The 13,304-nt window shown below is 39.7% G+C and overlaps 1 protein-coding gene across 3 annotated transcripts in view; it reads right to left on the minus strand.

Annotated features, from left to right (window-relative positions):
* Positions 1-13,304, minus strand: part of SAMD12 (sterile alpha motif domain containing 12) — a 176,400-nt gene that overhangs the window by 103,182 nt on the left and 59,914 nt on the right. The window lies entirely within an intron of this gene.

Genomic DNA, 13,304 nt, shown 5'->3' on the forward strand with positions numbered 1-13,304 from the left:
AAAGTGTGGGAAAGAGTAAAAGGAAGAAAAGGAAATTTATATAAATCAAACAAGTACCAGTAAACTCCCAAACCTCAGGTAATATGGTGATTGGGGGGTGGGAGTGGGGGGTGTGTTGCTTTATATTATACTGTTTTTCAGAGAGCTTCAGTGGGTTTTCTTTCTACTACAAATTAAATTTTTTCTTTCAGAGAGAACAGTAAACATTAAATCACTGTATTATGTATAAATTTCAGTTACACCTTATTTTTAAAGAAGAGTTTATGGAGATGACACATCTGAATGCATGACATGATCCACCTTTAAGTCCTTCTTTAAAGAGGCACTGACTTGAACAAACACTAATCAACCAATAACATCAGATTAGAGAAAAAGCAACAACTGTGGCTAGTGAATGTATTATAACCCTTATCAACAATTACCCTGTAATAATTTATACAGAGGAAAAGACTGGAAACTATCATCACAGAAATTCCCTACAGAAATACTGCAGACTAACCCTCTAAGAAGACCCAAAGAGCAAATGTCACACTGTTTAAGCACACTGCTTTTACTCACAGAATATGCATTAGGAACCAGTGACATACTGGTTAAGTGCAGGGTGAGACACTTTACTTATGCAAAGAGGGACTGTTCTGACAGGTTGAATGAAGATGCTTCCACTTGTATTAGAGCTTATACACAAATATGCAATATCATTTTCCACTGGTTTGCACACACACATATACAAAAAACACAGAGAAGAAAAACATTTTCAGCCTGGCAAAACTTTCCTAACCCACTAGAGTCTAGAGAATGTCTTCTGAGTACTAACACTGAGCCACAAATTGAATCCTCAGTCAAGTACTAAATTGTTTATCTTCATCTCCATTCATTAGCTTGCACTCAGTCTTCAATACAAAAGCCAAATCATTTTAGGGTTAGTTTCAAATGTGATTTTGGTTATGCACAAAACACAATTTCTTGTTTCTATGTTATAAATAAACATTTAGGCTTAACTCTCTTTCCTGAGTTGTAGACGCGTGTCTTGTGAAACTCCAGCAAGTAGTAATATTCACATAGCAAGAGCTGAATAGCAGCAATACAAACAAAAAAATGCAACAACAGATACTAAGAAATTATTTACTTCATCTTCCAGTGTATAATTAAAATGCTAAATCAAATATCCAGATATGTAAATACTCTTCACTCAATTCACTTATATTTCTTTGTAATATTCTCCTTTGAGTCACCTTTGTGATACACATTTTGCTTGCTTTTCCTCACTGTTTTTTTTCTGTTTTCTTCCCATTGGAACAAGTTCTTTTCTGCAGTTTTCTCAGACTGCAGAGCCTCCCTGGTTAAGACATATGTGAGCACTGACAGTATGAATTCCTGTCAATACCCCTGAATTAAATCAGCTGGATAGTAAGTAGGATCACAGCTGTTTATGGATTGAAGTATCAATTACAAATCCTTCGGCACATTTGCATAAGAAGCTGATCTAAATCAAGTTATTTCTAGCCCACTCCCAAGCAATTTTCTGGTGACCTTTGAAGACAGGCAAGCCAAGATTCTTTCTGCAACATACTGCAAGACATGGGCACTCCCTGTCATGACCTTAAAACCTTGTATCTGCTTCCAGCAGCCGTGCCCTACTTAAACAATAAGGATGAGATCACATCAGATCCATTCATAATGGTGTAAGAAACATTTTTGTTATTCTGTGAGCAAGAAAAGGACCTGGGATCCTGGTAAATACCAAGATGAATGTAAGCCAGCAATGTGCCCTTTCAGCAAAGAAGGCCAGCAGTTTCCTGGGCTGCAGCAGGGCATAGCATTTCCACCAGGTCAGAGGAGGTGATCCTTTGCTTCTACTTGACCCTGGTGAGGCCACATCTGGAATAGTGTGTCCTGTTCTGGAATCCCCTGTACAAGACAGACACACTGGACCAAGTCCAGCAAAGGACCACAAAGACTAGAGCATTTTTAAGATCAGGAAAGGCTGAGACAGTTGAGATTGCTCAGCCAAGAGAAGCGAAGGCTCAGGGGAGCTTTCCAACATGTGTAAACACCTGACAGAAGGAATAAAGGGACATGGCCACAAACTGAAATACAGGAAATTCCATTTAAATGTAAAGAACCTTTTTGGAGTGTGCTTGAACACTGGAAAAATGTTCAGAAAAGTTGCTGAGTTTCCATTCTTGGAAATACAACTGACAGGACACAGGCCTGGACAATCTGCTCTAGCTGGCACTGCTTTGAGCAGGAGGTTGGACAAGATGACCTCCAGAGGTGCCTTCTAACCACAGTGACTCTGATTCTATTCCACGAAGGTACAGAGCAGCAAATCAGGCTGCCTGAACTTAACAGTTAGCAAGGTCACAGTTAGCAGGTACTGAATACAGGAGTCTTACATAATTTGCATATCAATGTATTCACTTGAAACGTGCAAACCAAGGCGTCAGGTGAAAAAATACCTACCTACTTGGAACCTCCCTCAAATTGTTTAGATACAAGTGTATACCACCTGCAGTATCCCTCAGCAGCAGCATCCAGACACTGGATTTCTCTAAAGAAAATGCTGTAAGTAGCAAAGTTAGAAAGGCAGAAGGATGGGGGGGTTAGACTTGTAAAACATGGGGGATTTTTCAGCCCTTTGAAGCTCATCTGATGTCACACATTCTGAAAAGAGGACTGCATCTGGTTCCAAGAACACCCATTCTCCACTGCTGTCCATTCTATTAACCAGTACCACTGAGGTCCAGGTGTTGGAACTCAGTTGTTTGTACTATCAAATCATGGTATTTCATGAGGTGATATTGGCCTGGGACACTCAACAGCTCCTCATAAACTTTCAGGTATATTTCAGGAATGAGCAGAGAGTGGGGGCTATTTCCCACAGACGGCATGAACACAGCTATCCTGTCCTTTAGAGTAAGAACCCCTAGCAGCATGGGCACAAGTTGGCATAATTCCTTACTAATTAGCCGCAGTGTCAAATGGTGTTTGAGGAAACATCACTGACATCAACATGGCAACATTAGAGAGCCACGAGTTCTCTTGGCAAAACCCAACCAGCTCTACCAACATAGTACATCTGCCGCATATGGGCTTGTTCAATCTTGAAAGACAAGAAGACTTTCAGGATTCATTCACTCTTCCTGAAAAGTAAAAGCATAAGCTGGTTTCTCAGAAATCAGAAGAGTCAGAGGAAAGACAAAATTATTCCCTTCCTCATGAAATCTATGTGTCCACTGGCACAAACCAGAGTAGCTGGAAAGTATTTCCTCTGCTGTTTCTTACCTGTTCTAAACTTCTAAATGACTTAGTTCTCTCAACAGTGAAAATGATGAAAAGCAATGGAAAGAGGTATCTGGTTAAGTTTTTAATCACTATTGCAATTTTATTTAGATTTAACTTTCACTTCTAGGCATTTTAAGGATTCTGCTAGCTTCAAGCCTCGTCTCAGGTCTTACTTATGAGCAAGTTGTTCTAACATTTTCAAACACCGGAAATGAGGAGATAGAGAAGAGGTGTAAATGACTGGGATACTGTGTTTGAGGAAAGCAACACATTTCTTCAAGGAGTGCTGCTTCTGTGAAGTCCTGTAAGAGACAATGTGTGAAAAAGAGCCCAAAAAGCAGTAATGTCAAGTCCAATTTTGGATTACTTCTGAAGGGCAACATGCTGCATATCACATTGCACAAGTCAGAAGAGCTGTCAAGGATTTTTACACATATATGCTGCCTGATTCACAGGGACCATTAATTATAGTTGTAGGGTATGCCTGTGTCAGTTCACTTGTAATTCTTGGAACACTCTTAATGTCTTCTGCAATCCTGACCTCTAAGCCAGTACTGTTTCTCAAGCACTGTCAAGACACATGGAAAAAATGCTACTGGTCTCCTCCCACCTGTAAGTACAATTAGACCACTGGCACAGTCTCCACAGGAACAGCTTTACAGCAAGGGCAATAAAAGATCTGAGATAGGAATACTGAAAAAAATCTCTTACTTCTAAAGACAGTTACCAGGCTTTGGTCTTTACCTAAGCACAGTAATTAATCTGATACCATTCCAGACTTGGGATAAACACTATGTGATCAAAGTAAATCACCTTCCTACAGCTCCGCAGACTGAACACCTGCAAAGTAACTTCCCCACTATTGGAAAGCACCTCCTCTTTGCTAGCCAAGAACCTCCTGCTGTTACAGAGTGGCTGGGTAGCAGCAGAGCTGCTACAGGACTGCTGTACAAGACAAGAAAACTACACTGCTGCCACTAAAGTGGTCAATACAAAGACAGCTCCTAATGGTTTATGTCAGTGTTCTTGAAAGGTACAAAGAAACACTGCCACTTCCCACTCTTAGTTTTTAGATTCGCACAGGTATTTTCATTAAGCTTTAAAACACCACTCTGACCACTATAAAAGTTTTACTTGAAGAGGTGATGAAAGAGGTTAAAAAGTACCACAGTGCTGGGACTTTAAAAAGGTCCTGACTTACACCCACACACATGCTGACAGCAAGAACATTCACATCTACAGTGAGAGAAGCATCTTCTGAGATGAGTCTGGACTTACAGCATTTTAGGATTGCCAGCCATTCAATGCATTTCCCAAGTTTGCAAAACCTTTCACTGAACCCTTGCCCAAAAAGAGAACCAATTCAAGTCTGCCTTAAGACATCCCAGAACAATCAGGGAAAATGGCTTTTTAGAGAGCAGCTAACCAGGCTCTTAACATAGAAATGTTTCTTGCCATGACTTCTGCAATGCAATCAAGAGTTTTCTGAAAGCAAGAGAGACCTGCACTTCAATATGCAGTATCGGATCATCTCAGTTACATGAAACAGCCACTATGAAATGAAGTGATTTTAAAAAGAGAGAGACTCCTATTTCAAATCCAGGAGGGGTTAATGGGAAATCCACATTCTTAGATAAGAAATTTTATGTGTGTGATAGAGTAAAATGTTGCTCCATATACATTGTCATGGTTTAACCTCAGCTGGCAGCTCAGTACCACACACCATGGGATAGTGAAGAGAACGAGGAAAGGAAAAAACCTCATAGGTTGAGACAAGAATGGTTAATAACTGAAACAAAGTAAAATATAGTAATAGTAATGATAGTAAAATATACTGCTACTACTGCTGATGATAATAATTGTAACGGGAAAAAATAAAACCCACGAAAACAGCTGATGCTCAGTACAGCTGCTCACCACTCACTGATCAATGCCCACCTCACCTCATCCCCTAGCAGCATTTGAAATTGACCCTCCTGGCCAATTTCCCCAGTTCATATACTGGGCATGATGTTCTATGGTATGGAATATCCCTTTGGCCATGCTCCTTCCCATCTTCTTCTGCAGATCCTCAGGGGCAGAGCTTGAGACACTCAAAAGTCCTTGATTTGGGACAAGCATTGCTAAGCAACAATCAAAACATCAGTGTGTTACCAACACTACCCTCACACTGAATCCAAATCACAGCAATGTACCAGTGACTAAAAAGATGAACTTTATCTCAGCCAAAACCAGGACAACACTTACCTACCTGAGTGTGAACTCATACGAAGTGTTACTCATAACTGAGGCATTCATAACTCTCATTCATATTGTACAGGTTCAATTTTAATGAACTGTTATGTACAAAGTTATTTTCACATAACTCTTGTTCTCTATTTGTTATAGGGCATGGTTGGATATTACGACAGTTGCGCTTCACAACAGAAAGACTATAAAGCCATCAAATGACAAATACAATGATATGTCAGGATATTATTTATTATTTTTAATAATTAAACCTCAATAGTTGTTTACATTAAAGCATTTTTATTGCAGAATCCTAAGGCTGTCCAAAGCTAGAACAGCATTTGCTTAAGGAGGCTAAATTATTTCTCTATCAGTTACATTTCTGTTGCTGTTGAGCAGCTAGCAGAGTAATGAATGCATCGGTTTTCAGTGGCAAGAAGGAATGATTTTTATTGTTTTGATTTCATCACATATATAGAGTTTTCAAAAGTTACTTAGATTGGTTAGTTAGAAGCTTTTCCCCAGGCCTGATTGGCCAGGCCTGCACTGCTCAAGTTTTGGGACACTGTTCCAAAAACATCCAAACTTTATCTTTATTTACAAAATACAAGAAAACTTCTCATGGGAAAAACTGTGCTAGCCACACATTTCTATCTTCTCACGCTGATTCTACAATGAAAAAAAGCATATGAGCTGTCTCTAGTGCCTTTCTTAAGAATCTTTAAATCAGATGGTGCTGTTATTTTTTATCCTTTATTATTATTTTCGGATTGTGGTAAAAACCCATATAGGGGAAAGACAAGTAAAACTTTTCTGAGCTTTCTTATCACCCTAAAAGAAGAATAAAGAATTTGCATCACCTCTAAGTGCTACATTCAGTCCAGGGATGGTGTGGCAGGAAGGCTGTAAGTACATTATTTCTCCTTCCATTAAGTTCTATTTCTGCATAGTCTTAAATATTTACAGGAATTGGAAACATTATTGGTTGAGGTAGAGAGCTAGAGTCCAGGTTTTTCTTATTCTAACTTGGGCTCACTAAAGATTTGTATGACTCCACATGCTTCAACAGCTCACAGGTTTGGATAAAAGTTGTATTATTCACACCACCACAAGGTTTGAAAGCAATATGGCACCCCTAACAGGAGATGCCGAAGATTTTTACAGCATCACACCTTTTATTGTATTGTTGAGGGGCAATAGTCAATACATTATAGTTTGACCACAGCTATTCCATTTTACAAAGGCAGAGAGAGCCCTGGCTGCCTCCTTGCTTGGAATCTTCCTGACTCCTGACTTTATAGCTCTGTAAACTTCTGCCTGACACCTGGCAAAGATAAAGCTCCCCTCTCCAGGGGTCAATTACACTGAGCATTTCCAGTACATGACCCCAATACAGTTGCCTGAAGCATGACTGGGGACCAATCACGGCAAAGATATGTGATCACCCCACAAACTTGAATTGCACGGGATGGTCACAGTTGCACACCAATATTTAAAACTGGAGATTAAATCCTTCCTGGAAGCCCCTGGAGCAGCAGAGAACACATCAGTCTGTACTGAGCTACTGCGTTATTGGCTGTATGAGCTCTAAGGAACTACTCAGAACACTTAGTGTGCTTGCAAGAATTGCAAGAGGACACAAGGACATCCATGCCTTCTTCGTGGAGGGCAAATCCAACCCACTTCTAAGTTAACCCAATTCCAATGTAGTTGGACAACCAGATGACACACGAAGTTTATAGTCACAGGGCTTGTTAGTGCAAAATGATTTGAAGTTGAGTCAAGCTCATTTGTTGTCCATGTTGGTCCGCTGCAGTTCAAATCATTTTAAGGACTTCTCAATAACCCCCTACAGAGGATAATTACATGACTTGTCACTGTGGTTTACATAAAACAAAACAAGTTCAATATTCCAGCTATGATTTTGGTCCAAGGTCAAATTTGGCAACTTCACTTTTCTGCACTCAAGAAAGCCATTAATTATTGAAAACCAGCAAGCTGCATGTTTGTTTTTTTTTTTTTAATCACATATCAATCTAGAATTAGCAAGTCCTCAAATTCTTTGGGAAATCTGTTTAATCGTTTTGATATATTTTTGAGAGGTTGTATCACAAGACACTGCTTCCCACAGTCTCTCAGTACCAATTATAACTGCAGGTTTGTACAAGAGAGTGTTTCAGACTACAATTGTTTATACTATTCTTTTACTGTGGGTAATTCATTGAGGTACAGAATGGATCCAGCACACCAAAGCTTTTGCTATACAAAAGTGTTAATGGCACTGCAGTTTACAGCGTTTTTCTGCCAGATGGATGATCATATTGGTGTAACAGTTCCCAGCAATTCTTGCAAGTCAGCAATAGACTGCACAAGATTTAGTGGATGCTGTTTAGCTAGAGCTTGCTTACATAAAGAGTATGCAAATACTTGCTTACTACTGAAGGATTCACTCAGATGGAATGTAAAAAACCCATATTGTACTTTGCTTTATATTTTCAAGAGTACTATGACGAAAAAGAGATAAAGTTTCCATCTTTTTCTGTAAGATGTATTCTGACATCTGGCATTCCAGAACAAGCAATAAATGCTCAGATACTGTAATTGTTATTTTACTGACAACTAACTATCTCTCTAATAAAGGCGAAAAACAAACAGAGAGTCAGCCCTGAAGCACACCTGGTGAAAATAAACAGTCTGTCAGGGAAATGAAAGCCAGGCATCATTCATCAAATTCAACACAATAAAAAGGCTCTGTGAGCTCTTCAGAAGTGGTGTCTCTGAAGGTCAGAACTGTATTGCAACAGTAGGGATCTGTAAGTAAATACTGTAAGTTCTTCAAAGCTAACTTCCATCAATGTTGACAGAAATATCTCAATCTGTGGTTGCTCAGTCTGTAGAAGAGAAGGCTCCAGGGAGTCCTTATTGCTGCCTTTCAGTTCTTCAAGGGGGCCTATAAGAAAGACGGGGTCAAACTTTTTAGAAAGGCCTGGTTTTTAACCAAAAAAAGGATAGATTCAGATGGGATATAAAGACATTCTTTCAGTGAGGGTGGTGAAACAGTGGAATAGGTTGCCCAGAGAGGCTATAGATGCCCCCTTTCTGGAAACATTCAAGGTCAAGGCTGAACAGAGCTTTGAACAACCAGATCTAGTTGAAGGTGTCCCTGGCTATGGCAGGATGGGTTGGACTTTTGGGATCCTTATGGGATGTCCTTTGAGGGACTCTTACAACCAAAACCATTGTATGAACCAAGCACCACAAACCTGGATCATGTATGAAAAGTGAAAGAGAATCACAGGAGCATTTCAGTTGCATTTTCTGCTCATTCAGGGCATTTTCTGGACATAAGAGTATTTGTGCCATCAACTAACCCAGAAAATAATCTTTTAAACTAAAATATTAACTAAATGGCAATAAAAACAACAAGCTCAAGGGGCACACAGTTTTCTAATTCATCAGCCTGGTGGTTTTTGTGCGTGTTTGTGTTTTGTTTGAGGTTATTTTTAATACTCTTATTACTCCCTTGCATCTTTAAATGTTCTTCTCTTCTAGTACAAAACACAACAGCACCAGCACATGCAAATTCGATGTTAAAGCTGCACTGCTCAGATCTCAGAAAACAGGAACTGTCAGCTATCAGGTTCCGTGTCCTTTAGTCATACATATTACCACAGAGATTTGGGCTGTGTGTTCACATGAGTTATCCTACACTGTGCAAGACTGTGAACACAAAACTATTGGAAGGCAGGAGGGTAATAGGAGGAAATATGCTTGTTCTGTATTCACACTCCTTCCTTAGCATTACCTTTGGACAAAGAGAGGATTCTAGGCTAGATGCATCTTCAGCCTGATGTAGCACATTCATAACTACAGCTACATCACTGCTTTGAAGATGCATATAGAACAGATTTGAAAACTGTGTGTACTTAGTTTTGAGAGAGAATCCATGAAAATCATTACACAATGGAACTGCACATACAACATATTATGCATAAGAAATAAAAATTACTGCTAATTATTTTCTACATAAGGAATGAGATGGTGTATTTCTAGTTTGAAAAACTCATTTGAAAGTGAAGCAATAGGAGAAGAAAATGAAAGTTTCCTTAAAAGTATGCTCTTGATCCACAGAATAGCAGCAGTCCCTCTAAACACATATTCTCTTTACAGACAGAAATGTGCAATGCAGCCAAATAGACTTGTAACAATGAGCCATTGCATATATTCCTCACAAAGGAGACCAAATACATGTTTTGGTACACACATATAGCACAGGTGTCGATGACTATGATTATAGCTGCTTGACACATTTCATAATCATCAAGTGTTGCTGAACCTCAACCACTGAGGCTGAAAATTTCCATGTCAGTTATTTTGTATCAGACTGAGTTTTTAAGCTTAATTGTTATTACCAAAATTGCAATGATTTGCAATACAAGATCAGGGAAAATACTTGCAGTTCAGTTAAAAGAATTAAGTAACTGTTGGGAGGAAGAAAAATACCCCACAGTTTCTAACTGGAAAGCACCACTTGATAGTAAGCTTTTGTGCCAACATGCTGTCTTCGTGAAGATCAATGTAAATTTGTTCATGTTAGAACCTTCAAAGTATTTCAGTCTGCAACCACTCAACAGGCCCCCTCAGAGTCATTTCAAGAGGCTCTGCATGCTCCAGTCCCAGGCTTGACAGAGTCATCCAAGCCAGGTAGTGCCTTTGTACAGCTGGATACAATGAGAGGACTGTCACTCCTGTACTTCTAAAGGTTTCCACTACTGGAAAGGAAGATCATTCAAAAGAAGGACAAAATGTCTCAGAACAGAAGAAAAAAGAGACTAAGTCCAGGACAAATGAACACTGGAAGGTCCCACTTAGGAATGACCCAAACAGGCCTGAATTTGCAGTGCTTTGAATAGACATTAATGAGTCCCTGAAACAGAAGACTCCCAATGCTTCCTCTACTGTCAGCCAGCTGCTGTGAAATTCACTGGCAAATTTAAACCCTCATTGTTCTCCAGTGACTGGTCCCTGTAGAAGATTGGAAACAATCACCTACATCTCTAATCACCTGTGAGCAGTCAGGGACAGCTCCACTGAATTCAGCTCTGACGATGAGCTATGTGGGAATCAACGCAGTTCAACATTTTGAGTTGAAGCTGCAGACTGCAGGTGCATATGCATTAAAGAATGTATTCCCCCACTGCAGTGTCACAAACCATTGCCTCAAAGCTCCTCCTCGCTCACAGCCCAGAGAGAAGACTGCTCTTGAATACTCCACATAATCCTTCACTAGCCTGAGAGCTGTGCACACACAAAGCTGTGCCACGCTGCAGCAGTGCAGATGTAAAAATTATGAGGTCCAGGAAATTAGACTCAGATGATTCAGTTTCTCTTTGAATTTATGCAGTAGTTTAAGATTCAGCCTCAAAAAAACCAAAAAAATCTTAGGCAGTCTTATGGACAATATTCTCTGACCTGAGTAAGTATCTGTTTTCTGCTTTCGTTAAAGAAAATTCATGCACCAAAGTAAAATTGCCTGGAAGCTGACAGTCACTGAACTACTCTTCTGAATGGACATCAGAAAACACCTGAACTTCACCATCTGAATCCCTCAAGAGCTTTTGCAAAATCTCAAACCCTGAGATTATGTAGTCTATTTAAATCCAAAGAAGTCATAAACCCAGGAAAAAAAGCAAATGCACAAATAGAATATACTCTTGCCTAAAACTGTAACAAACACAGCCAGTGTGAACCTTGCTTTCTGTCAGATTGATGTGATGTCTGCACTTTGCGGCTCTAAGTCCCATCCCAGCAACACAGATCAGTAAACCTTATGGCACTACTGTATGTAGCATATGGAGGCCAAAGATAGTTCTATGGCTAAATTCCTTCTACTGATGTGAGCCAGGCTACGTCAGCTGATGGCCACACAGTTCTGAACTGGAAAAAATAGTTAAAGGGTCGTGCTTTCAGAAGAAATGGTCTTCAATAGTTATTTTTCATTATCATTTTTAGGACAGTGCAAGAGCCACTTCTGAAGAGACAATTGTAAAGAAATTCCCAGGTAACAGCTTGAGAAGTCAGAGTATCCTACCAGAATGCAGGTTCTGCTACCTGTCCCAGCAAAAGAGCATTACATGCAGCTTCAGCAACAAATGTTTATCTGCTCTAAGAAGAATGTGTACATAGACATGGAAAACAGATGGTATTAACAGGCTATGTGAGGAATCTTGTACAGAAATGATGCCTAAGAAGAGAATTAAAGGAATGGCAGGTATGTGAGCATGCATCAGCATCCAACTGGACTCATAAGGAATGTGTAATAGATTGTTTACAGACATCATCTTTGCACATCACATTTGGTACATTTGCAACATGCAAGTCACAGGGGAATTCAAAGAGAAGACAAACAAGAACTTCAGATCTCAGACTTAGATTTTCCATACTATGTGTATCTAGTCTAGCTTGCTCTCTGGTCAAACACAGGAAATATAAGAGATTTGAACCATAGGAGAGAGCTGTCAGGAAAATACCACATAGTTTCCTAAGCACAAGTACTTATTCCAAATGTGATGGTTACAACAGGGATCACTAGTATTATGCAGGACTGTTCACATTCAGCTTGAAGTGAGAATGCCTGTATATCAGAAGTGTTACTCCAGATCTAGTTTAACATATTCATTGAACAAGTAGGAAAAAACACGTGTAGAGCACAGGAAGAACAACTGATAGATTGTTTTACCTGTAGTTTTGCTAACTAGTTTCTCCGGTGTCTTTGGTGCCTAATTCAAGTCTTTGGTGCCTAATTCAAGGCTCACATGAGCATCTGAGGGGTGTTTGCTTCTAAAGGCATAGATTCTCAAGAAGCAGAAAAATAAAACTGCAAATACATATCATCCCCTACCCAAATTCACACAATGAGGTTGCAGAGTGTACTGGAATCTACAGACTGCAGATATTTCTGCTGAAGGACCACTGTGACCATGCAGCCTACGTATTACAGGTACACATGCTTACCATGTATTTTTCCACCCACCTTTCCCACCATTTGAAAACTTGAACTTGTCAAAGTGCATCCTTTTTCCTAGTAAGTACTTCCACTGCTGAGTGACCTGCAAAGCCAGGATTCATTTTCTGATTACTGAATCACTCAAGCTTCCAATTTCAGCTTTTGAACACACACTGTTGTCCTGCTAAGTCCCTATATCCAGTTATCAAGTCACCTATCAACCTTCCTTTCAGCAGCTTCATCTCCTGTAACATGACAACACAAGGCTCACCTTCCAGGCTTGGGAAAAGGCTGTGCCCTGCTTTCTGTCTACTTCTACACTACTCTTAGAATTAAAACATCACAACTGTACACAGCATCCTTATAGAACTAAGCAGCCTGACGTTTGTATGTTACAACAATCCCTGCTATTCAATTCAACTTTTATAACAAAAGATTACATTAGTCCCATTAGTTTTTCATTTAGAGTACATGTAACATGTCTACCTACACTAACTCCCAAGTCATTTTCTTCCTTGACAGCCCACTTTCCAAGGGAGAAGAGGCTGTACCTGCGGGATGAAGGGGTTTTTTATATTCCACATTACATTTGACTCAATAAAACAAATTTTCTCAGAACCATTTAGCTGGATTATTTACACCACACCTGTACCATTAACCCACCCTGCTGACTGTTTGCTACCACATCAACTGCTACACTTAGGCAACCAACACAGAAAGGGTGAGCGATGCCGCCCAACCAGCTAAACCAGGGGACACCAATAAAGGCCCTTTTCATTAGTGT

Source organism: Lichenostomus cassidix, chromosome 2 (assembly GCF_008360975.1).
Source record: "Lichenostomus cassidix isolate B80296 chromosome 2, HeHo_3.0, whole genome shotgun sequence".
NCBI lineage: Eukaryota > Metazoa > Chordata > Aves > Passeriformes > Meliphagidae > Lichenostomus > Lichenostomus cassidix.